Below are 27,118 nucleotides of genomic sequence, written 5' to 3' on the forward strand. Positions count from 1 at the left end.
TTCCTCAATTTGTGATGAGGAAATCAGACCTACGTAGTTCTTTCGGAACAAAGTGTTTGGTTAAGTTGTTTTTGTCTTTTTTGCAAAATATGCTTTTATTGAACAAAAGGTCATTTAAGGTGTTGAACCATTAAACGGTCTTTTGATTTTGAAAGGGGAGAAATGTTAAGGCGTTGGACCATTAACGATCTCTTGTTTTTGAAAGAAGAGAAACGTTAAGGCATTGGACCATTAACGATCTCTTGTTTTTGAAAGGAGAGAAACGTTAAGGCATTGGACCATTAACGATCTCTTGGGGTGGTCGACAAAAGCGGGGCTTTTGCTCCTACGTATCCTCAATGAGGAACTCAGACCTACGTAGTTCTTTTTTATCAAGTGATTCTCTTTTTGCTTAAGAGGTGATCATTTTAAGGCGTTGGACCTTAAAAATGACCCATTTTACTTAGTGAGAAATTGAAATGACAAACTTCAAAAGCCTATTTTTGTGGACGAGCTTGACTAGGCGAGTTGATTTTAGCATTAGTTTCACTTTAGTTATTAATCAATTCGATTAAGAATGAGAAATCCCAAAGAGAAAACGTCCGATTGATTTTCCGCTTTATTTGGCTAAAAGATGTTTTTTTTTATTATTATATTATTTTTTACCTCTTTTTGATTTCCAACGTGGTTACGGCACGACCGAACGGTCGGAATTTATTTTAACCGAAGTCAACGGATAATACAATTCAAACGTTCGGTGGAAATTGATTTTATTTTTAAGTTAAACGAGAAATGACTTAAGTAAAATGGCTTAAGCACGTCAACAGGGGGTATAAAAAGTAAACAAAACGAGAATAGAAATACACAAAACACAATGTGGACCACCATGGGTGCATAGAATGAATCAAAAAGCTTGGTTCGAGGTACTTACCCGTTGAAGATCGAAGAACGATGAAGAACGAATGAAGAACATCGAAGAACGGTCGAAACCTTTGCGAAATTCTTCACGGAAAAAGTTATGGAAACGTTTCGGAAGCGCCTCGGCTTAGATTTTCTTCACGGAAACAATTTTTCCAAGCAAATTCGAAAGAGAGAGAAGTGCCTAAGGGGCTGAACCCTTTTCTTCTTCACTTCCTCCCCTATTTATAGCAAAATAGGGGAGGTGCTTGCCGCCCAGCTCGCCCAGGCGAGCTCAGCTCGCCCAGGCGAGCCAGGTTGCTTCCTCCAGAAGCAACAGCCTTCTGGAGGAATATTCTGGAGGGCCCAAGTGGGCCTGGGTGCTATTTGCACCCCCATTTTTACTAAGTACACCCCCTCTGCTTTTTTTGGTGATTCTTTTTTCATAAAGTTACGGAAACTTACGAATTTCATAACGATACTTGTTTTCTTTCCGTAATGTTACGGAACCTTGCGGATTACATAATCATCCCCTTTTTGACTTACGGAATGTTACGAAACCTCACTTAATTAAGCAACGATGCTTCCATTTGATTTCCGGTGTGTCACGGAAACTTACGGATTGTGCATCAATATTTTTTTGGTTTTCCGGCATGTCCTGGAATTTCACAAATTGCCTAATGATGGGTGCCAAGCACCTTGCAAGGACCAAAGAAAAGTCGCATGTCATCAAGCAAAGGTCCCCGGACGAAATTAGGGTATGACAGTTGCCCCTCTTTACTTGTCTTTTATTGGAGATAAAAGGGAAGTAAAGATAAGACACAAATTTCGTTCCTCTCGATTTGACGAGAGTCGCGGGTGACTATAAAATCTCCACATGCAAATGACTTGCTGTTCCCAGAATTTCACAAATTGCCTAATGATGGGTGCCAAGCACCTCACAAGGACCAAAGAAAGGTCGCATGCCATCAAGCAAAGGTCCCCGGACGAAAATTAGTGTATGACACTAATTTCGCTCCTCTCGGTTGACGAGAGTCGCGGGTGACCATGACTTGTCGTTCCCGGAATTTCACAAATTGCCTAATGATGGGTGCCAAGCACCTCACAAGGACCAAAGAAAGGTCGCATGCCATCAAGCAAAGGTCCCCGGACGAAAATTAGTGTATGACACTAATTTCGCTCCTCTCGGTTGACGAGAGTCGCGGGTGACCATGACTTGTCGTTCCCGGAATTTCACAAATTGCCTAATGATGGGTGCCAAGCACCTCACAAGGACCAAAGAAAGGTCGCATGCCATCAAGCAAAGGTCCCCGGACGAAAATTAGTGTATGACACTAATTTCGCTCCTCTCGGTTGACGAGAGTCGCGGGTGACCTTGACTTGTCGTTCCCGGAATTTCACAAATTGCCTAATGATGGGTGCCAAGCACCTCACAAGGACCAAAGAAAGGTCGCATGCCATCAAGCAAAGGTCCCCGGACGAAAATTAGTGTATGACACTAATTTTGCTCCTCTCGGTTGACGAGAGTCGCGGGTGACAATGACTTGTCGTTCTCGGAATTTCACAAATTGCCTAATGATGGGTGCCAAGCACCTCACAAGGACCAAAGAAAGGTCGCATGTCATCAAGCAAAGGTCCCCGGACGAAAATTAGTGTATGACACTAATTTCGCTCCTCTCGGTTGAGAGTCGCGGGTGACCATAAAATTTCGGCATGTAAATGACTTGTTGTTCCCGGAGGAACAAAAGGTTCAGAAGACTATGTCAGTCTCTGCATACTATCAAGCATTCTCTCTTACAGATAGCAAAAGAATGTTTATACGGATAACCACTCGGGTATTTTCGCGTATCATCGGGCCCGCCGCCTCTGGATGACAAAAGGGTGCGGATAACCGTAAGGTATCTCCGCGTATCATCGGGCCCGCAGCCTCTGGATGACACAAGGGTGCGGAAAACCGTAAGGTATCTCCGCATATCATCGGGCCCGCCGCCTCTGGATGACACAAGGGTGCGGATAACCGTAAGGTATCTCCGCGTATCATCGGGCCCGCCGCCTCTGGATGACACAAGGGTGCGGATAACCGTAAGGTATCTCCGCGTATCATCGGGCCCGCCGCCTCTGGATGACACAAGGGTGCAGAATGACCAAATTTTGTCTCTGCCTGTCATCGGGCCCGCCGCCTCTGGATGACAAAAGGGTGCAGAATGACCAAATTTTGTCTCTGCGTGTCATCGGGCCCGCCGCCTCTGGATGACAAAAGGGTGCGGATAACCGTAAGGTATCTCCGCGTGTCATCGGGCCCGCCGCCTCTGGGTGACACAAGGGTGCAGAATGACCAAATTGTCTCTGCGTGTCATCGAGCCCGCCGCCTCTGGATGACAAAAGGGTGCGGATAACCGTAAGGTATCTCCGCTTGTCATCGGGCCCGCCGCCTCTGGATGACACAAGGGTGCGGATAACCGTAAGGTATCTCCGCGTGTCATCGGGTCCGCCGCCTCTGGATGACACAAGGGTGCATGTCACATGACCTCAGGGTCAGTATGACAAAGATTATGGGGCGGCCGACAAAAGCAAGGCTCTTGCTCCTACGTATCCTCCAATGAGGAACTCAGACCTACGTAGTTCTAGATAACTTGTGAGACTTGAAAAAGTCTCCACCAGAAGATGCCTACATCTCCGGAAAGGGCGCAGATGACCATATTGGCCTCTGCTTATCAATCACACTCGAGGTGCGGATAACCGTAAGGTGTCTCCGCGGGCTACCAGCTCTTGGGTCATGGTAACAGAAAGCGGTGCGGTCGACAAAAGCGAGGCTTTTGCTCCTACGTATCCTCCCATGAGGAACTCAGACCTACGTAGTTCTTGATAACTTGTGAGACTTGAAAAAGTCTCGGTGTTTTCTCCACTAAAAATGCAAACATGCTTTAGCAAAGAGACAAATATTCCAACTGATTAGAGCAGCATATGCCTTTTCTGAGTGACAAACAATGCGTCTACCAGGGAAGGAGAGTCTGCTGATGAAATCATCCATAGCCATAAATGAGATTTTGGATGTTAGCATTTCGTTTCTAAATGACCATTTAGAGGAAACACTGGGTTCGACAAAAATAGAAGAAATCCACTCAAAGTGTATCAATCTCGCACAGGTAAGTGTTTCATCCTAATTCCGAACCATAGATATGTCATGACTTGACTTTGCAAATTATTTCCTATCAAATCAAAAATTACATGCGTGATCATGGATCAATAGGACTTCCCTTGGGAATGGGTTTTCTTGATGGGTTTTTCGGCTTTTGTGTGTTTTTGGCTTTTGATCTTTTTGTTGGCTTTTTCTTTTTCTGTTTTTGTTTAGTGCGGGGCGAAAAAGTCGCTAGCGCACGGGATTTTGGTTGATAATCAAAGGGAGAAGACCATTTTAGGTCGTGGTTTCCTTTTCTTCTTTTGTTCATTTGGTGACAATTCTGTATTGTTCAGATATCATCTGGTCCAAGGACCTCTCGGCACATTTCTTCTGGTTTCTTTGGCCGGGAGCTTTCTTCTTTTTTACTTCTCTTTTTTTCTTTCTCCCATTCTTTGATTGGGAATTTCCTTTCTTTTCTTTTTGCTTTCTCCCACTCTTTGATTGGGAATTTCCTTTCCTTTGATTGGAAATTTCCCTTTCTCCTTTATTTGCTTCCTCTTTGATTGGAAATTTTCCTTCTCCTTTTTCCTTTGATTGGAAATTTTCCTTCTCTTCTCTTTTTTTTTGCTTCCGAGGGTAAGGATTATGGTGAGTCAGGATTTTGGCTCAAGACTTGTAGAATGGCTAGGCATGATACATGTCAGGGTTTGGTTTGGTTCAAGGATAAAAAGGGATGCCCCACATTATTTCCATGACATAAATGCAAAAATGATGATTTGGAAACCTTATGCAAAACTGGTCATGCATGCACCTATGTGGACACTCAAGTGTCAAATTTTTATGGTCATGTGATGCTAGGGCTCAGGATTCATTTCCTCTATTTTAAATCAACCCAATGTTTCCAAAATATGTTCTTTTATCAATTTGTGCATTCATCCGAGTCCATTTCGGGCATCCGGGGAAATTTCACAGCATTCACCCTTCAGGTGTAGACACATTTTTTCAAAAACTAGTTATGATCAATGATTTTTTTTTCAAAGAAAAGTTGGAAATCATCTCTTTTCAAAAGCATGTCGGTTTTTCAGCTAGACAACTTATTTTTCTTTTTTTCCTTCTTTTTTTTATCATTATCATTTGTTTATTTCTTTTTCTCGTTTGTTTTTTTTCATTCTTTTTTTTTATGAGGTATTTTGCTACCTAAACATGTGTATATTTTTGTGAGGTATTTTTGCTATATACATGCATATCCAAGGTATCTTGCTACCTAAACATACATATATATATTTTGTGAGGTATCTTTTTGCTACATACATGCATATCCAAGGTATCTTGCTACCTAAACATACATATATATTTTGTGAGGTATCTTTTTGCTACATACATGCATATCTAAGGTATCTTGCTACCTAAACATACATATATATATTTTGTGAAGTGTGTTTTTGTTTACATACATGCATATCTAAGGTATCTTTCTACCTAAACATACATATATATATTTTGTGAGGTATGACTACCTTCCGAGCTTGTGCTCGTTTTATTTAAATTCCTAGGATCATGAGCAACTAGGTGTGTCCTACTATGAAAAGTGATCAAATAACAAGCATAGATTCGAAAGGTACTAGGTTGCCTCCTAGTAGCGCTTCTTTAACATCTTTTGCTGGACGCCTTATGACTTGTCGGTCACTGACCTAGTACTTTGCTTACCTTTGGCTTTGGACTTGGTTGCCTATTGGTCGGCCATGTGTCGTAGGCAACGCTCTAACCTTTTTATGGATGAGCTGAGGTGAACTTTAGAGGTGGTGGCGGTGTGTCTATTGCCCGCTACCGGCCATCCCAATGCTGCTGTGGTGTTTCGCCCTGCGCCTGCCTGGGGGCGCAGTACTTCTTGATGAAAGCTCGATTAGTAGGGGGCCTGATGCCCTTGCTGGAGGTGACAGGTACTCCGTAGAACTGACAGAGACCCGTAATTAGAGCTTGACAACTCCAAGACCCTGTTGGACTTCTTCGGGTCCACTGGGTGTCTTGCAGGCGCGATCCCTGCAAACAATAGATGAAATCAGAAATCAGTTGAGCGATGTGCATACTTACCTATGATGACGTGACCTTGCCGGGGGGGTACGGGCACCCTGTAGGACTAATAGAGGCCCGTAACCAGAGCTGGAAACCCCAGGGCCCTGTTTGACTTTTTCGGGTCCACTGGGTGTCTTTGTGGGTGCGATCCCTGCAAACAATAGATGGTATCAGAAATCAGTTGAACCATATGCATACTTACCCACGTCGGGACGACACAGACCAACTGATACTTTTGCAGGGGGAGATTGGCAATGCGGTCGCTGGGCAGAATGTTGCTAAGTAGCAATGTCATCTATATCTGTGTAAGAGTGGTCATGTTGGTGCGCATGATCCGCACTCGTCTCTTTGCAGCGGCACGGGTGAAATCTTGCCCCGGTATGCATAGTAGCTGTGTGATAGCCTCCCTTTCTGGTTATGCTTGCACTGTTGGCCCTCCTCCAATATCAGGGGGTGGCCTAGGAACCGTTAAAAGGAAACTACTGGCCCCTTAACCGGGAGTGAAAGTCTCGGTTAAGCATTTAAGGGCAGAGGACCTTAAATCCTCTTAAGGTGTGGATGTGGAGCACACTGAAAATGAGGACACGTAGCCCTCTAAAGGTGAGGGCGTGCAGCCCTCTCAAGGCGAGGATGTGTAGTCCTTTGGAGGTGAGGGCGTGCAGCCCTTTGTTGGCGAGGACGTGTAGTCCTCTCAAGGTGAGGGCGTGCAACCCTCTGTTGGCGAGGACGTGTATTCCTCTAAAGGTGCGGGCGTGTAGCCCTACGAAGGTGAGGACATGCAGTCCTCTGATGGCGAGGGCGTGTAGCCCTCTTAAGGTGAGGGTACTAGTACCCAAGGTGAGGACGTGTAGCCCACTCAAGGCGAGGACATGTAGTCCTCTGGAGGTGAGGGCGTGCAGCCCTCCGATGGTGAGGACGTGTAGTCCTCTCAAGGCGAGGACGTGTAGTCCTCTCAACGGTGAGGGTAACTAGTACCCAAGGGTCCACCCTTATGAGAAAGCAAGAGATCGACTCATCGAGAGAGCCAGTCATCCCAAATTCAAAAGATTTGGACATTTAGATGTAGGGAATCTATGTAGTCAACATGATTTTTAGGGATGCAGATGCATGCAACCTTTGTTGTGAAATTTGGTAAATGCGGACTTCATATGAAATAATGCAATGAAATGGAAAGTTTGTACAATGTTCATGTCATTCTTTCCTTGTTTTGTGATTTTGATTTTGATTTAATTTTTTTGGAAAACACAGATTAACTGTCCTTTTGAAAGAGGTGATAATTCATGCAACCTTATCCTATCTTTTGCAAATCTCTCCGGGAACCCCCTCAAAGTGTATGTTCTATTTGATTTAGTCACTTGACCATTTTGGAGTGATGGCAATAGAGTTGTTTGTCGTTTAATCAATCTATTGAAATCCTAGGGTTTGTACCCCCTTTTTTTTTGTTGAAAACATCGATGGGTGAGAACTTTTGATCGGCCCCTATGTTCACTTGAGGCTCATGCACGGTGCCCCTCATTGCCCCAGTGTAAGGCTTTGAGGTACCAATCGTTGTCTTTCGTCATGACCTTGTAGGAGGGAACCTATTGGGTGAGAACTTCTAATCTGCCCCTAGGTTCACTTGAGGCTCATGCACGATGCCCCTCATTGCCCCAGTGTAAGGCTTTGAGGTACCAATCGTTGTCTTGTTTTCATAGCCTCGTAGTGAGGAAGAATGAAAGAAGCAGTTGATTCTTGCAAAAAGAATTTTCCAAGGACGAGAAATAGTTGAAGGATTTTTTGATGGATTAAGTCAAATGACTCCTATGTAGAAGCAAGATGTTTTGATGTTTTGATGATGCCAAAGGATCAAGTGCTTCCAAGTTTTATTCAAGGCAAGAATCCAAGAATCCAAGAAAATCAAGATATATGATCAAGTTGATCTCTAGAATCTTAGGGAGAAGTTTCCAAATTAAAAAAACAAAAGGTTTGACCAAAGAATTCTATCATTTCAAATTGAGATTTGCTCTCTGGTAATCGATTACCAGCAGCTGAAAAATGTTTATAACAGTCACTAGAAATTTGAATTCAAAATTTATAACGTGTAATTGATTACACATCGATGGTAATTGATTACCAGCAGTTTATTGAATGTTTTAATTCAAAATTTTAAAACCTGTAATCGATTACACAAGTCTTGTAATTGATTACCAGAGGGGATTTTCAGAATATAATTCCCAAGAGTCACATCTATTCAAATGGTTTATGAATGGCCATCAAAGGTGACTTGGAAACACGAACTTAAAGGGAGTTTTCATTGCCCAAAAAAGATTAAGAGTTTTTCTGAACTGAAATGTTTTATCCTCTCAAAAAGATTCCTTGGTCAACCACTTGCATATTCAATAAGGAATTTTGATTGGTCTTCATTGTACAATCTATCCCTTTTAAGAGAGATTTCTTCTTCTCTTCTTCTTACTTCTGAAAAGGGATTAAGAGACTGAGAGTCTCTTATTGTAGAGGATTCTTGAACACAAGGAAAGGGTTGTCCCTGTGTGGTTCAGACTTTGTAAAAGGAGTTTTACAAAGAGAATGGAAAATCTCAAGTGGGTTTCTTAAGGACTGGATGTAGGCGCGGGAAGTGGCCGAACCAGTATAAATCAAGTTTGCATTCCTCTTTTCCTTTAAACTTCTTTTATTTATTGCTATTTATCTTTTGCTTTAAAGAAGTTTATTTTGAATTGTCTTTTGAGTAATTCATGTTAAGGGTGCATTGTTAATCCAAAAAGAAAGAGTGATAGTTCAATTGGGGAATAGTCTTTGCATCTTAATTCAAACCCCCTTTTTCTTAAGGTAACTGAGGCCATTTGTCCAACATCCTATTCTTGACAACTCGCTTCTCTAAGAAGACAAACTTTCTGGAATGATAAAATGAAGTCACATGAACGTCTATATTTTTACTTGAAAACACAGTCAATCAAATGCCTTTTTATTTTTTTTTATTTTGAAACTTATTTTTTTATTTTGAAACTTATTTGTTTTGAACTTTACTCGTTGTTTTACGGCACCCCCACCAACGTGCAAGACGAGTAATCTCTGATTGAATAGTCTTGGAAGTCAACACTCAGGAGCGCAGGTCGCTTGAGCAAATAGACCAATGGCTTGCACCCACATTCCGGTGAAAGTTGAATAAGCAAACATGCGTTTGTGAGAGGATGAGGGACAAGGATGTCCACTTTATCCATATCATTTAGCATTGTAACTGTGGTTTATAATAGTGGCATAAACTTGAAAATCCTGATGAGTCATAACAACAGCTTCCAGAATTGCCCCATGTATGGTGTTGCTTGTCAATGTTATGATTCAACAAGCAATTCTCCTCAAATTTCAGCCAGCCCGTATCAATTAGACTTCACACTTTATGCTTCGGGGTCATACAATGCTCAATGGAATGCCCCATGGCTCCTCCACGATAAGCACACGTTGCGTTCGAGTCGTATCCTCAGAAAAATGGAGGTTGAGGAACCTTGGTTGGGGTTATGGCTACCATTGAATTATTGAGTAGATATGGGATCAAGTTTAGCATATGACAACGGAATTTGGGGTGAACCCTACAGGCTTTTTGCTGCAAAATTCCTTTTTGTTGGTGTTTTTTTTTGGTTTGTGCTAAAGGTGGTCTTCGTCATTGGAAGTGCGGCAGACAGGCTTTGTGGTTGATTTAGGGATGGCCTTTGTGGATAACTGGGTGGTGGGTAAGGAGGAGGTTTGTTATTGGCTGAGTAATGACATTGTTGGGTTGGTGGGAAACTTGGCCGTATAGGAATGGCAGTCACAGCATGGGTTTCTCCCTCTTTCTCACCCTCTTCATTTGCCCCAGTTTTCTCAGTCGTCCTAGTAGGATGATCAAATTTGCCTCTTTTCGGACCCACATTGATCCTTTCACTGGCGAAGACCAAATCTGCAAAGCTTTGAGGGTGCGCAGCCCACCATCTTTTCATAGTAGAGTACCGATAATGTGTCTACCATCACGATTATTGTCTCCCTTTCCATTATTGGGGGTACCACCTGGGCCGCCAGATCCCTCCACCTTTTGGGCGTGTTCTTTGAAAGATCCGTCCCCCTTTTTGCACATGTTCTGATGTGAATCTTACGGGGCGGATCGTTTGATATAGGCTACGAAGGTTTGGATGACGCCACTTCCAGTGAAGGAAGATAAGTCAGGGTAGACGCCACTTCCAATGAAGGAAGATAAGTCTGGGTAGACGCCACTTCCAGTGAAGGAAGATAAGTCAGGGTAGACGCCACTTCCGGTGAAGGAAGATAAGTCTGGGTAGACCACAAGGATTACCTTGATAAGTCTGATAATTGGTTCAACAAGGAACCCAGAGAGAAACTCTCACCCAATTTTATGAAAATGCCAAAAGTTTTTTTTTATTGAAAATAAAAACCAATACTTATAGTGTATTAGAACAAAAAGATAAAAATAGACATGGGCCTTCTAAACAGGTTGGGCCAAAATTACAATAAATAAAAATTATAACTAAAAACATATTTAACTTGGGCCTTCAAATTAGTTTGGGCCTTTAGTAACAATTAATTGTCTTGATAGTGTCTCTGCCTCTGGGCCTTCATCCTTCTCCACTTGGGCCTTTAGCCTGTATTTGGCCAGTTTCATGATTCTCATCATTCCCTCCTTCTTGGAAAACATTTGTCCTCAAATGTCCAAGATTATCACCAGGTTCAAGTACCACTTCCTTCCTTTTCTTGTTGGCTTGCTTAGTATAACTTTCATTCTTCTTTGCAATTTGCACCTTCACTTGGTCATACAATCTTTTCACATACTCAACTTTGACCTGTGCATCCTTATGCTGAGTCTCTTGGGGCTTGCTGTTGTAAGTTGGCTTGTTAGGCAATGAAGCTTCTAGAAGGAGATCAACTTGATGTTCTATGCTTCTTGAAGGTGGCAGTCCATGAGGAATCTCCTTGGAAAAGACATCTTTAAATTCCTGCAATAAGGGTTGAACACTAGGAGAAACATAAATAGTTAACTGATTAGAATTATCACTCTCTCTCTTTTGTGTATCACTCTTTTCCTCGGGTGTATCACTCTTCTTTTTCATATTCCTTTATGGAGCCTCACTATTTTCTTTCTCTTGTTCTCTCTTTTCTCTCATTCTGATTTGGTCATCACACACTTCTCTAGGGGATAGAGGTTTAAGAGTAAACAAGGAAGATTTGACTATTCGTCTGTAGGGCTCTTCTTTGTTACGGTTCAACAAACGTTGCATTTGTGTAGTCCACGCGTCCAGAAATAAGCGCTGAGATTCGTCCAGTTGATGATATACACCACCATTGTCACCAGCTCTTGCCATGATTAAGGAACAAAGAATTTTGCAGTAAATTAAAAAAAATAAAAATTCAGGACCTCACCACACTCTACTCACGTGTTTCTCTCTTTGATGGTAGTTCACGCGTGTTTGATGCTCTCAATATAGGCTTTTGTGTGATGTTTTCACTCTTGCCTTTTACCACTCACTCCCTCTTAAGTTCCTGGATGAATCAAATTAGACACACAAGGTATATAACAGGAAAGACAGTTTAATTATCACAGACTGTGTAGCAGATTTAATTTGGATAACAAATCAGATTTGATTTTGGGTAATGGATTAGACTTGATTTGGATTTAGATTTGATTTGGATAACAGATTGGATTTGATTTGGATAACAGACTAGACTTGATTTGATTTGGATAACAAATTTTGATTTGATTTGATTTGGATAACAGATATGATAACAAATAAGATAACAGATAGGATAATAGATAAGATAACAGATATGACAATTAAACTTCAAATGCTCATAACTTTTGTTACGGTTGTCCGTTTGAGGCCCACTATATATCAAAACGCTCAGAATTCAGAGGAGAATCTAGATAAGGGGATTTGTTCCACGATTTTCTTTCAAAAAAAAACACCTCTAAATGCCTCAATTTCGTTTTCAAAGATCAAACACCCACTTTTTTTTTTTTTTTTCAAAATTTTTGCAACTTTTTTTTTTTTTTGCAACTGTTTCCTTTTTTTTTCTTTCTTTCTTTCTCTTTCTTTCTTTCTTTTTTTTTCGTTTCTTTTTTTTTCTCTCTATTTTTTTTTTGTTTTTTTTTTTTTCAGACGTCCAGCTATTAGAATTCGTTCAATAGGCAATCATCATTAGGCAAATTTGACAATTTAGCAATTCAGCAATTAGGCAATTTTTACCCCAAACAGAATTCGAATAGGCTGAAACAAAAGTTATGAACAAAAGACAGAATACAATATGATAGGCACAAGAACAAGAAACAAGAACTCAAACAATTTTTTTTTTTTTGACACAAAGTTTGAAAGACACAAGAAACAAGAACAAGAACGTGACAAGAACAAGAACAAGAACAAGAACGCAAATAACAGAACAAGGACAAAAATACAAACCTAGACAAATTACGAAGAAAAAAAAATAGGATAGGATAGGATAGGATAGAACCTGTATCAAGAGCCGAAGCTCTGATACCAGATGATGTGAACCTGAGTAGGAGTGGATCGTTTGATACAGGCTACGGAGGTTTGGATGACGCCACTTCCGGTGAAGGAAGATAAGTCAGGGTAGACGCCACAAGGATTACCTTGATAAGTCTGAGATTGGTTCAACAAGGAACTCAGAGAGAAACTCTCACCAAATTTTATCAAATGTCCAAAAGTTTTTTTTACGACACAAAGTCTGAAAGACACTAGAAACAAGAACAACAACAAGAACACAAACGTGACAAGAACAAGAACGAAACAAAGACACAAACAAGAACGCAACAAGACGCAAACAAGAAAAACAAATAACAGAACAAGGACAAAACACGAACCAAGACAAATTACAAAGAAAAATAATAGAATAAGATAGAACCTGTATCAAGAGCCAAAGCTCTGATACCAGATGATGTGAATCTTACGGGGCGGATCGCTTGATACAGGCTGTAGAGCTTTTGGATGACGCCACTTCCGGTGAAGGAAGATAAGTCAGGGTAGACGCCACTTCCGGTGAAGGAAGATAAGTCTGGGTAGACGCCACTTCCGGTGAAGGAAGATAAGTCTGGGTAGACGCCACTTCCAGTGAAGGAAGATAAGTCAGGGTAGACGCCACAAGGATTACCTTGATAAGTCTGATAATTGGTTCAACAAGGAACCCAGAGAGAAACTCTCACCAAATTTTGTCAAATGCCAAAAGTTTCTTTTATTGAAAACAAAAACAAATACTTATAGTGTATCTGAACAAAAAGATAAAAATAGACATGGGCCTTCTAAACAGTTTGGGCCAAAATTACAATAAAAATAAATTATAACTTAAAACTTATTTAACTTGGGCCTTCACGTTAGTTTGGGCCTTCTGCAACAATTAGTAGTCTTGGTAGTGCCTCTGCCCCTGGGCCTTCATCTTTCTCCACTTGGGCCTTCAATCATCATCAATGGCAGCTATACAAATGACCAGCCTTGTCTCTATGACGTGTTGGGCTTGTTTAAGTCTGCCTCTGGTCATGGGACCTTCAAGTGCTTCATGGTCCTTGGTTATGTCCTCATCACTGATGATGTGAATCTTACGGGGCGGATCGCTTGATACAGGCTGTAGAGCTTTTGGATGACGCCACTTCCGGTGAAGGAAGATAAGTCAGGGTAGACGCCACTTCCGGTGAAGGAAGATAAGTCTGGGTAGACGCCACTTCCGGTGAAGGAAGATAAGTCTGGGTAGACGCCACTTCCAGTGAAGGAAGATAAGTCAGGGTAGACGCCACAAGGATTACCTTGATAAGTCTGATAATTGGTTCAACAAGGAACCCAGAGAGAAACTCTCACCAAATTTTGTCAAATGCCAAAAGTTTCTTTTATTGAAAACAAAAACAAATACTTATAGTGTATCTGAACAAAAAGATAAAAATAGACATGGGCCTTCTAAACAGTTTGGGCCAAAATTACAATAAAAATAAATTATAACTTAAAACTTATTTAACTTGGGCCTTCACGTTAGTTTGGGCCTTCTGCAACAATTAGTAGTCTTGGTAGTGCCTCTGCCCCTGGGCCTTCATCTTTCTCCACTTGGGCCTTCAATCATCATCAATGGCAGCTATACAAATGACCAGCCTTGTCTCTATGACGTGTTGGGCTTGTTTAAGTCTGCCTCTGGTCATGGGACCTTCAAGTGCTTCATGGTCCTTGGTTATGTCCTCATCACTGATGATGTGAATCTTACGGGGCGGATCGCTTGATACAGGCTGTAGAGCTTTTGGATGACGCCACTTCCGGTGAAGGAAGATAAGTCAGGGTAGACGCCACTTCCGGTGAAGGAAGATAAGTCTGGGTAGACGCCACTTCCGGTGAAGGAAGATAAGTCTGGGTAGACGCCACTTCCAGTGAAGGAAGATAAGTCAGGGTAGACGCCACAAGGATTACCTTGATAAGTCTGATAATTGGTTCAACAAGGAACCCAGAGAGAAACTCTCACCAAATTTTGTCAAATGCCAAAAGTTTCTTTTATTGAAAACAAAAACAAATACTTATAGTGTATCTGAACAAAAAGATAAAAATAGACATGGGCCTTCTAAACAGTTTGGGCCAAAATTACAATAAAAATAAATTATAACTTAAAACTTATTTAACTTGGGCCTTCACGTTAGTTTGGGCCTTCTGCAACAATTAGTAGTCTTGGTAGTGCCTCTGCCCCTGGGCCTTCATCTTTCTCCACTTGGGCCTTCAATCATCATCAATGGCAGCTATACAAATGACCAGCCTTGTCTCTATGACGTGTTGGGCTTGTTTAAGTCTGCCTCTGGTCATGGGACCTTCAAGTGCTTCATGGTCCTTGGTTATGTCCTCATCACTGATGATGTGAATCTTACGGGGCTTTTGGATGACGCCACTTCCGGTGAAGGAAGATAAGTCAGGGTAGACGCCACTTCCGGTGAAGGAAGATAAGTCTGGGTAGACGCCACTTCCGGTGAAGGAAGATAAGTCTGGGTAGACGCCACTTCCAGTGAAGGAAGATAAGTCAGGGTAGACGCCACAAGGATTACCTTGATAAGTCTGATAATTGGTTCAACAAGGAACCCAGAGAGAAACTCTCACCAAATTTTGTCAAATGCCAAAAGTTTCTTTTATTGAAAACAAAAACAAATACTTATAGTGTATCTGAACAAAAAGATAAAAATAGACATGGGCCTTCTAAACAGTTTGGGCCAAAATTACAATAAAAATAAATTATAACTTAAAACTTATTTAACTTGGGCCTTCACGTTAGTTTGGGCCTTCTGCAACAATTAGTAGTCTTGGTAGTGCCTCTGCCCCTGGGCCTTCATCTTTCTCCACTTGGGCCTTCAATCATCATCAATGGCAGCTATACAAATGACCAGCCTTGTCTCTATGACGTGTTGGGCTTGTTTAAGTCTGCCTCTGGTCATGGGACCTTCAAGTGCTTCATGGTCCTTGGTTATGTCCTCATCACTGATGATGTGAATCTTACGGGGCGGATCGCTTGATACAGGCTGTAGAGCTTTTGGATGACGCCACTTCCGGTGAAGGAAGATAAGTCAGGGTAGACGCCACTTCCGGTGAAGGAAGATAAGTCTGGGTAGACGCCACTTCCGGTGAAGGAAGATAAGTCTGGGTAGACGCCACTTCCAGTGAAGGAAGATAAGTCAGGGTAGACGCCACAAGGATTACCTTGATAAGTCTGATAATTGGTTCAACAAGGAACCCAGAGAGAAACTCTCACCAAATTTTGTCAAATGCCAAAAGTTTCTTTTATTGAAAACAAAAACAAATACTTATAGTGTATCTGAACAAAAAGATAAAAATAGACATGGGCCTTCTAAACAGTTTGGGCCAAAATTACAATAAAAATAAATTATAACTTAAAACTTATTTAACTTGGGCCTTCACGTTAGTTTGGGCCTTCTGCAACAATTAGTAGTCTTGGTAGTGCCTCTGCCCCTGGGCCTTCATCTTTCTCCACTTGGGCCTTCAATCATCATCAATGGCAGCTATACAAATGACCAGCCTTGTCTCTATGACGTGTTGGGCTTGTTTAAGTCTGCCTCTGGTCATGGGACCTTCAAGTGCTTCATGGTCCTTGGTTATGTCCTCATCACTGATGATGTGAATCTTACGGGGCGGATCGCTTGATACAGGCTGTAGAGCTTTTGGATGACGCCACTTCCGGTGAAGGAAGATAAGTCAGGGTAGACGCCACTTCCGGTGAAGGAAGATAAGTCTGGGTAGACGCCACTTCCGGTGAAGGAAGATAAGTCTGGGTAGACGCCACTTCCAGTGAAGGAAGATAAGTCAGGGTAGACGCCACAAGGATTACCTTGATAAGTCTGATAATTGGTTCAACAAGGAACCCAGAGAGAAACTCTCACCAAATTTTGTCAAATGCCAAAAGTTTCTTTTATTGAAAACAAAAACAAATACTTATAGTGTATCTGAACAAAAAGATAAAAATAGACATGGGCCTTCTAAACAGTTTGGGCCAAAATTACAATAAAAATAAATTATAACTTAAAACTTATTTAACTTGGGCCTTCACGTTAGTTTGGGCCTTCTGCAACAATTAGTAGTCTTGGTAGTGCCTCTGCCCCTGGGCCTTCATCTTTCTCCACTTGGGCCTTCAATCATCATCAATGGCAGCTATACAAATGACCAGCCTTGTCTCTATGACGTGTTGGGCTTGTTTAAGTCTGCCTCTGGTCATGGGACCTTCAAGTGCTTCATGGTCCTTGGTTATGTCCTCATCACTGATGATGTGAATCTTACGGGGCTTTTGGATGACGCCACTTCCGGTGAAGGAAGATAAGTCAGGGTAGACGCCACTTCCGGTGAAGGAAGATAAGTCTGGGTAGACGCCACTTCCGGTGAAGGAAGATAAGTCTGGGTAGACGCCACTTCCAGTGAAGGAAGATAAGTCAGGGTAGACGCCACAAGGATTACCTTGATAAGTCTGATAATTGGTTCAACAAGGAACCCAGAGAGAAACTCTCACCAAATTTTGTCAAATGCCAAAAGTTTCTTTTATTGAAAACAAAAACAAATACTTATAGTGTATCTGAACAAAAAGATAAAAATAGACATGGGCCTTCTAAACAGTTTGGGCCAAAATTACAATAAAAATAAATTATAACTTAAAACTTATTTAACTTGGGCCTTCACGTTAGTTTGGGCCTTCTGCAACAATTAGTAGTCTTGGTAGTGCCTCTGCCCCTGGGCCTTCATCTTTCTCCACTTGGGCCTTCAATCATCATCAATGGCAGCTATACAAATGACCAGCCTTGTCTCTATGACGTGTTGGGCTTGTTTAAGTCTGCCTCTGGTCATGGGACCTTCAAGTGCTTCATGGTCCTTGGTTATGTCCTCATCACTCCCTCCTTCTTGAAAAGGATTTGTCCTCAAATCCAAGGCTCCGCCATCTGCATCAAAAAGAGATAGATCAGACACATTGAAAGTGGCACTTACATTATACTCACTAGGCAAGTCAATCTTGTAGGCATTGTCGTTGATCTTCTCCAACACTTGGAATGGTCCGTCTCCTCTAGGTTGAAGCTTGGACTTCCTGTGTTTTGGGAACCTCTCCTTCCTCAGGTGTACCCAAACCCAATCACCTGGTTCAAGCACGACTTTCTTTCTGCTTTTGTTGGCTTGCCTTGCATAGCTCGCATTTTTCTTTTCGTTTGATATAGGCTACGAAGGTTTGGATGACGCCACTTCCAGTGAAGGAAGATAAGTCTGGGTAGACGCCACTTCCAGTGAAGGAAGATAAGTCAGGGTAGACGCCACTTCCGGTGAAGGAAGATAAGTCTGGGTAGACCACAAGGATTACCTTGATAAGTCTGATAATTGGTTCAACAAGGAACCCAGAGAGAAACTCTCACCCAATTTTATGAAAATGCCAAAAGTTTTTTTTTATTGAAAATAAAAACCAATACTTATAGTGTATTAGAACAAAAAGATAAAAATAGACATGGGCCTTCTAAACAGGTTGGGCCAAAATTACAATAAATAAAAATTATAACTAAAAACATATTTAACTTGGGCCTTCAAATTAGTTTGGGCCTTTAGCAACAATTAATTGTCTTGATAGTGTCTCTGCCTCTGGGCCTTCATCCTTCTCCACTTGGGCCTTCATCCTTCTCCACTCGGGGGCTTTGTCCTTCTCCACTTAGGCTTTCGTCCTTCTCCACTTGGGCCTTTAGCCTGTATTTGGCCAGTTTCATGATTCTCATCATGTTCTGTAGTTGCATCCTATCCGGAACCATATCAAAATTGTACTGATACTGCCTAACAAAGGCAACCATTAGGTCCTTCCAAGAATGGACTCGGGAAGGATCCAAGTTAGTGTACCAGGTAACAGCTACCCCAGTAAGACTTTCTTGGAAGGAATGTATCAGCAATTCCTCATCTTTTGCATATTCCCCCATCTTCTGACAATACATCTTTAGATGGTTCTCGAGACAAGTAGTCCCCTTGTACTTGTCAAAGTCCAGCACCTTGAACTTGGGAATGACCATGTTTGGGTATTAGGAACAACTTTTCTAGGTTAGCAAAGGCATAATCTTCACCTCCTTCAATGGCCCTGAGCCTTTCCTTTAGATGATCCGCCTTTCCCTTTTCGGCCATAGCAGGAGGGGCTCTTCCCACCGCAAAATGCAATGGTTGTGGTTGTGGGCGAAACTGAGGGCCCTCCAAAGTGTTTTCAAAGGGTATACCACCAACTGCTTGCCCTTCAGTGGCATATCCGAGCCAAGGCTCGAAGTCAGCTAGATTGTGGTGGGGAATTTCATGTGTCTCCCCCATGGTTTGAGAGATATGTGCCTGATGAGGTTATTGGTTCTCAATGAGTATCGGAGTGGAGTTATTGAGATTTTCATTGAGAGTGTATGCCACATTGGGTGGTGTATAGTTGGGAGGCAAGCCATATGATGGGAAGGCGTGCTCGTTTTGAATTTGCACATCATGGGGTCATCCGTACTTCCCAAATCTTTGCCTACCATATTTGAGGTTGGATGATTCATTTGCTTGAGGCCAGATGGGAGCATCGGGTTCACCTTAGCGACAGCGCTAATAGCGGCAACTATAACCGCATTGGCTTCCATTATCTTCTTCATGCTCATCATGGCCTTCATCATTGTGGCCATTTGCTCTTTTATGGCCTCCATTTTCGGCCTTCATCTTCTCTTGCACCTCCTCTGCTTCACCCATTACTCTAGCTCTAGCACGAGTTTGGTAAGGGCGCCGTAAAGCGTGTCCTTTTCTTTTTGATAAGTTCATTTTATTTTATTTTATTTTATTTTTCAAGGAAAGAATGCAATGAGCAATGCAACCAATGAAAAGCATGGATGCATGCGAATGATGTACAGTCGAAGTATTGCGAATTTTTACGCAGGATATGGGGTTGAATAAATTTAGATTTTCAACATGGTCCATGACATCTTTGTCAAGGTGAAACTGGAAGTAATAAGGACATCAACAATCCTAAATATGTTTGGCAGTAGACGAAGCAGTGATGTGACTCGATTCATCTTTTGCCCCAATTTTGCAGGACGGTTACTTCCATATTTCAACTTGACTTGATGAACCTTTTTGTAAAAGCATGAGCTTGGTTCAATCCTATAATCCAAGGAATGGCAATTCTGATCGCCAATACTTCAACAACATCTCATAGGGATGAATGACTCGGGCATACTTTAAGCTTATGCACGGAAAATGTAATTATGAAATTGAGATGCCCGAAGAAACACCATTTCCTAGTTAACCATGCATTAGGTACCATGTTCAATTATTTTGTTTTGTTGTTGTGTGTTTTTTTTTTTTTTTTTTTTTAGAAATGGGTTTATGATCCCAACATGGTTGGCTCATGGTGCCTAACACATGCAACAGCCTTCTGGAGGAATATTCTGGAGGGCCCAAGTGGGCCTGGGTGCTATTTGCACCCCCATTTTTACTAAGTACACCCCCTCTGCTTTTTTTGGTGATTCTTTTTTCGTAAAGTTACGGAAACTTACGAATTTCGTAACGATACTTGTTTTCTTTCCGTAATGTTACGGAACCTTGCGGATTACATAATCATCCCCTTTTTGACTTACGGAATGTTACGGAACCTCACTTAATTAAGCAACGATGCTTCCATTTGATTTCCGGTGTGTCACGGAAACTTACGGATTGTGCATCAATATTTTTTTGGTTTTCCGGCATGTCCTGGAATTTCACAAATTGCCTAATGATGGGTGCCAAGCACCTTGCAAGGACCAAAGAAAAGTCGCATGTCATCAAGCAAAGGTCCCCGGACGAAATTAGGGTATGACACATCTTATGACAATCAAGAAAATATAACAACTGCTTCTACATCCACATACCAAGCCAGTAATACTTATTCCAATATGACACAGTTAGACATTCACAGAGGTAATTTTTATTCTTAAGCTATTATCAAATATCTACATGCACACATTTTATTTATTATTACATTCTTTTCAGATTTTGTTCTACAGTCAACTTATATATAGGATGCCAAATTGGCTGTTTATTATCCAGATGAACATCAGACACCAACTGACACTACACAACATGATCAATTTGTCGGCTATGACAGCTCAGATTCCAGTGATGATGATGTAAATATGACACAGGAAAACATTGATATAGGTATTTATCCATCATTTATATTTTTTTTATATTCTGTTTCTTTGATGATCAAATAATTAAATCGAATATTTCTGGCTGATGTGTGTTATACCATATCAATATGCATAGAATACTCATTAAATGACCCAACAATAGATGATCTTGATGATTATGATGAACAGACCTTTCTATCTGCCTCATCTGCATACCCAAATACAGGTTTGATCTTCCAACTATAAAATTTATTCAAATGTGTTTGATATATTTAATTATTATTCATACCTTATTTATAGGTGGTACTTACATTGATATCGGAGATCCTGTATAGGAATGCCCACATTGTAAGGCTATGATGTGGTATGATGAGAGGATAAATAAAGACAAACAAACAAACAAACCAAGGTTTTCATTATGTTGTTCTGATGGAAAAATACAATTGCCTCTGTTGCATGAACCACCCCATCCATTAAATCACTTACTTTTCAATAACCAGGATCCTAAAGCTAAGAATTTCCAGCAGTACATACGAATATATAATCTAATGTTTGCCTTTACATCTCCCGGTATCAAATTTGACAAATCCTATAACACTGGAAAAGGACCTCCAACTTTCCGTATACATGGACAAACACATCATCTTATTGGAAGCCTCCTCCCTATGCCTAATAACCCACCTAAGTTTGCACAACTATATATTTATGATACAGACAATGAGATCATCAACAGACTTTCGCAAAACCCGTTAGTATTCATACTTATGTCACACATGTAAAAAATTACATATTCAAATAGCTGTGTATGTTGTTCTGGCTAATTTTTTATTTATAGGATGAATGATATGCTTGATGAACGAATTATCATTGTAATCAAAGACATGCTTAATCATCACAATCACTATGCTCAAAGGTTTCGAATGACAAGGGACAAATTGCATTCTGCTGCAGTTCCAGACCTGAAGATGAAACTCATTAGTCAAAGACAAACAGACGGAAGGTTGTATAACTTACCAACTACCACTGAAGTTGCTGCCTTGATTGTTGGTGATGAACACTCAACTGATAAAAGAGATATTATAATAGAAAAACAATCCGGACTTCTGAAGAGAATACATGAACTTCATCCTGCATATTTGCCTTTGCAATATCCACTTTTATACCCAAAAGGAGAAGATGGTTACAGACTAAATATACCTCACAAAGATCATGCCAATATACATGCTGCAAAGAGGAAACAAGTCACATTGCGCAAATATTTTTCTTACCGCCTACAGTCAAGAACTGATGAAGCACAGACTATACTTCATTCCAGAAGATTATTTCAGCAATGGATTGTTGATGGATATTGTATGATTGAGTCTCAAAAACTAAACTATGTCAGACAACATCAACAACAACTCAGGGTTGACAAATACATCAATTTAACTGGCTCTAATGATCATCCTGAAACACTTGGTAGGGACAGAGGAAAGAGAATTATACTGCCAAGTAGTTTTGTTGGTGGTCAAAGATATATGGAGCAACTGTATTTTGATGGCATGGAAATTTGTGGACATCTTGGATTTCCAGACTTATTCTTAACAATGACATGTAATCCAACATGGCCAGAAATACAACGCAAGGTCACACAATCCAATCTGACCTCCAATAATTGCCCTGATATTATCACACGAGTTTTCAAAATAAAACTCAATCAATTAATGAATGACTTAAAACATGGCAATATCTTTGGCAACATTATTGGATGTAAGCAATAAAAAATTCAATGACTTTTTCCCTACTTTCTAAGTTGATGTTTATAATATCACTGATGCAAGTTTATTACAGATATTTATACAATTGAGTGGCAAAAAAGAGGATTGCCGCATGCCCACATTTTAATTTTTCTGCACCCTTCAAACAAGTTACCAAACCCACACGATATTGATCAAATGATTTCAGCAGAAATACCTGACAAATAGAGCCAGGCACAATTATTTGAAATTGTGTCCAACCATATGATGCATGGACCATGTGGGTTTGCAAATAAAAAATCACCATGTATGGTCAATGGAAAGTGCATTAGATGTTTTCTAAAAAAATTCCATGGAGCAACAATTGTTGACCAGGATGGATTCCCAGTTTATAGGAGAAGAAATGATGGTCGTACAGTGATGAAAAATGGAATTGAACTAGATAACAGATTTGTTGTACCATACAATCCACAACTCTTATTAAAGTATAAAACACACTTAAACGTGGAATGGTGTAATCAAAGTACATCCATTAAATATCTGTTCAAATACATCAACAAAGGTTCTGACTGTATCACAGCTTCTCTTGGAAATCAAGATGAAATTAAGCAATATCTTGATTGCAGGTATCCTTCTATTCTCACCTGATTTGATTAACGAAATCATTTAACATAAATTAATTTATTTGATGTTATATGTTTAACTCAAACTTACCAACATCTGATTCTATCTTCAACAATATATGTGCGCTGCTTGAATCAATAGATATGTATCTCCCCAGAAGCATGTTGGAAAATTTTTGCATTCCCAATGCATGCGCGTTCCCCGACAGTGGAGCGGCTATATTTCCACCTTGAAAATCAACAACATGTTTACTGGACAGATGATCAACAAATAGGTGAAGTCCTATCAAAAAACACAATCAAAGAATCCATGTTCACAGCTTGGATGCATTCTAACAAAATATGTTCTTATGGATGGGATCTTACATATCATCAATATATCTCAAAATTTGTTTATGTCGCCTGCAATAGATGCTGGCAACCAAGAAAACAAGGGAATACAATAGGCAGACTCATATGGGTCCCACCTTCAGCTGGTGAACTGTTTTACCTTAGAATGATGTTATCCACTGCCAAAGGTGCACAGTCTTACAGTGACATTAGAACAGTTAACGGTCTGGTATATCCTACATTTAGGGAAGCATGTTTTGCAAAAGGCTTTCTAGGTAGTGATCAAGAATTTATTAGTGCTTTACAGGAAGCTAATAATTGGGGTACTGAACACTACCTAAGAAAATTATTTGTCAAGCTTTTATTTATGAACACCATGGACAGACCAGAATATGTTTGGTAACAGACATGGCAATGGATGGCAGATGATATCATATTCAATCATAGAAAATAAGGTGATTTTATATATTCTAAATAAATATTGTTTACTCATAATCATTATGTTTATTATTTTACTAATCACAGGTATTCGCCTTACTGAAAAGGAAACAATTCATTTATGCTTAACTGAGATTGAGAATATGCTACAAGCAAACAGAAGGAGCTTGCGAGATTTTCCATCCATGCCATACCCAATAGGATATGCACGAAACCAACATCATAATAATCTGATCCATAATGAAATGGCATATGATAAAGAAATGTTAGCAGAACAATACAACACGGCATACCAATTGCTCACAGGTACTTACAAATTATGACACATTTGATATAGCAACTCCTTAATCACAATAGTATATATTACTATTTGTTAATATGTGAATATATAATTACAGATGAGCAAAAAACTATTTTCGATACCATTATGTCTGTGGTTAACACTCAATCAGCTGCAGTTTACTTTCTCTATGGATATGGTGGAACTGGCAAAACATTTGTTTGGACAACCTTATCATCTAGTATATGCTCCAATGGTGGAATTGTTTGTATAGTTGCTTCAAGTGGAATTGCTTCATTACTATTTCCTGGTGGTCGGATCGCACATTCCAAATTTGCTATACCAGTCCCTGCAACAGAAAATTCAACATGTAATATTCATCAAGGCAGTGAGTTAGCTGAATTATTAATGGTTACAAAACTAATAGTATGGGATGAAGCTCCAATGTGTCACAAATTTGCATTTGAGGCACTAGATAAAAGTCTTAAAGACATCATGCAAAACAATCTGCCTTTTGGAGGGAAAATTATGGTTTTTGGTGGAGATTTCCGACAGATCTTGCCAATTGTTCCAAAAGGTAATCGCTCAAACATCGTCCATGCAACTATAAATGCATCATACATTTGGGACCATTGCCAAATTCTTAAACTTACAAAAAACATGAGATTGCTATCAAATGCTCCCTAACAGCCCAACAATGAAGAACTCAAACAATTTTCACATTGGCTACTTGACATAGGAGATGGAAAAATTGGACAATATAATGACGGATTTTCAGAAATCACTATTCCAGATGAGTTTCTTATCAAAAATTATGATGATCCTATCCATGCTATTGTTGAAGCCACCTATCCCAGCTTGATAGATAACTACAGTGACACAGATTACTTGCAAAAAAGAGCTGTTCTTTCCTCTAAAAAAGAAATTGTTGACAAAATAAATGATTATGTCCAATCACTTATACCCAATCACGAAAAAGAGTATTGCAGCGCAGATAGTATTGATAAATCAGATGAATTGCTCAATCCTGCTTTTGCATTATTGCCACCTGAATTCCTGTATTCATTGCAAACATCAGGTATACCTAATCATAAATTAAAACTTAAGGTTGGAACTCCAATCATGCTAATACTAAATCTCGACCAGACTGATGGCCTGTGCAATGGAACTAGGCTGATTATCACCAAACTCGGATCTAATGTGATTGAGGCTGAAGTAATTACTGAGCCTAATTCAGAAAATAGGACATACATACCCAGAATAAATATGTCTCCTTCTGAATCTTCATGGCCATTTAAACTTATAAGGAGGCAGTTTCCATTCATAGTTTCTTATGCTATGACTATAAACAAATCTCAGGGACAATCATTACCCCACATAGGACTGTATTTGCCACACCCAGTTTTTAGTCATGGCCAACTATATGTTGCACTCTCAAGGGTTAAATCAAAGATGGACTTCATATTCTCATACATGACAATGATGGTAATCCAAAAAATATTACCAGTAATGTTGTTTACAACGAAGTCTTTGCCAATTTATAAACAGGTATCCCTCCATCATACAATACAATTATGCTATCGCATTAATTACACCTTTCTGTTTGTTTGTTTTATTCAATCTGACATATAACACATGCACTATGTATGTTGTTGCATTCCAAAATTGTTATACTCACTTCGGGGAATTCAATGCAACTTCAACTAATTTATTTAATTCTACATCATATTCGCTTTTACTCCTTTTGTTCAGTTTGACATATAACACATATACCATGTATGCTGTTGCATTCCAAAATTCCTATACTGATTTCAGGGAATTCAATCTGACTTCAACAAATATATTTAATGCTGCAAATGTTATCTAAAAATTTATATTACATGGTCAATATCAAATTGTTTATTTCATGGTAATTTATTTATATAACTACAAATCATGCAATAATTTACGAAATACACGTACAAATCCATATTATGGTTAATTAAATTGAAATACTTTTTTATTTAATGTGATTTAACGAAAATGTTTTCCACTTACACTCCTATACGATTGGTTTTTACACTTCCACTTAGTCTACAAATAAATCCAACTTCAATCCTTTAATATTTAATATGAATATGAATGATATCATATGATTTAATTTAATGAAAATGTTTTCGAAGTTCCTGGGGTGCTGGACCAACCATCCACAGTTTGTATTCGTGCTTTCAGTCCTATACCATCACCTTTTGAACTTCCACTTACTCTACAAATAAATTCAACTTATATTCACTGCCAAATTAAAATTACACCAACGAATCCGTATTCCTAATAAATACACTGCACAACTGCTGCTCAACCCTTACTTTTCCCGATACGTACACACTTCCTACACGCTTCATATCCCCGCTTACTCTGCTATGAGATTGCCTTCTGAACTTCCACTTTGTTTACAAAAAAATCCGCTTTCCCATCCCAAATAAAACTTACACCACTAAGGCATTATCGTAATAAATGCACTAAGACAATTACTGCAGTTGTATCTCCCTATACTACATCAAATGTAATCATTATCGAGAGACGTCAGTGTTGTATAGGGTTGCTACTCTTCACAACTCTTTTTTGCATCGTTCAACAACAAAGAGTCACCATTTAATTTCTTAATTAAATCAATCATTATATCGATATAACACCACCGCCACTTACAACACTTCTATACACATATATCTACCTATACTACACTTCCTATTCATCTTCTTCGCATTCTGCCAAACCAAACTAAACTCCCTATTCATCTTCTTTGCATCCAAGAGTCACCATTTAATTTGTTAATTAAATCAGTCATTATATCGATATAACACCACCGCCACTTACAACACATATATATACCTATACTACACTTCCTATTCATCTTCTTCGCATCCTGCCAAACCAAACTAGACTCCCTATTCATCTTCTTTGCATTCTTATGGCCACTTCCGCATCACGCTCCACTATTGTAATTTATTTCTT

Source organism: Glycine soja, chromosome 10, assembly GCF_004193775.1.
Source record: "Glycine soja cultivar W05 chromosome 10, ASM419377v2, whole genome shotgun sequence".
Taxonomy (NCBI): domain Eukaryota; kingdom Viridiplantae; phylum Streptophyta; class Magnoliopsida; order Fabales; family Fabaceae; genus Glycine; species Glycine soja.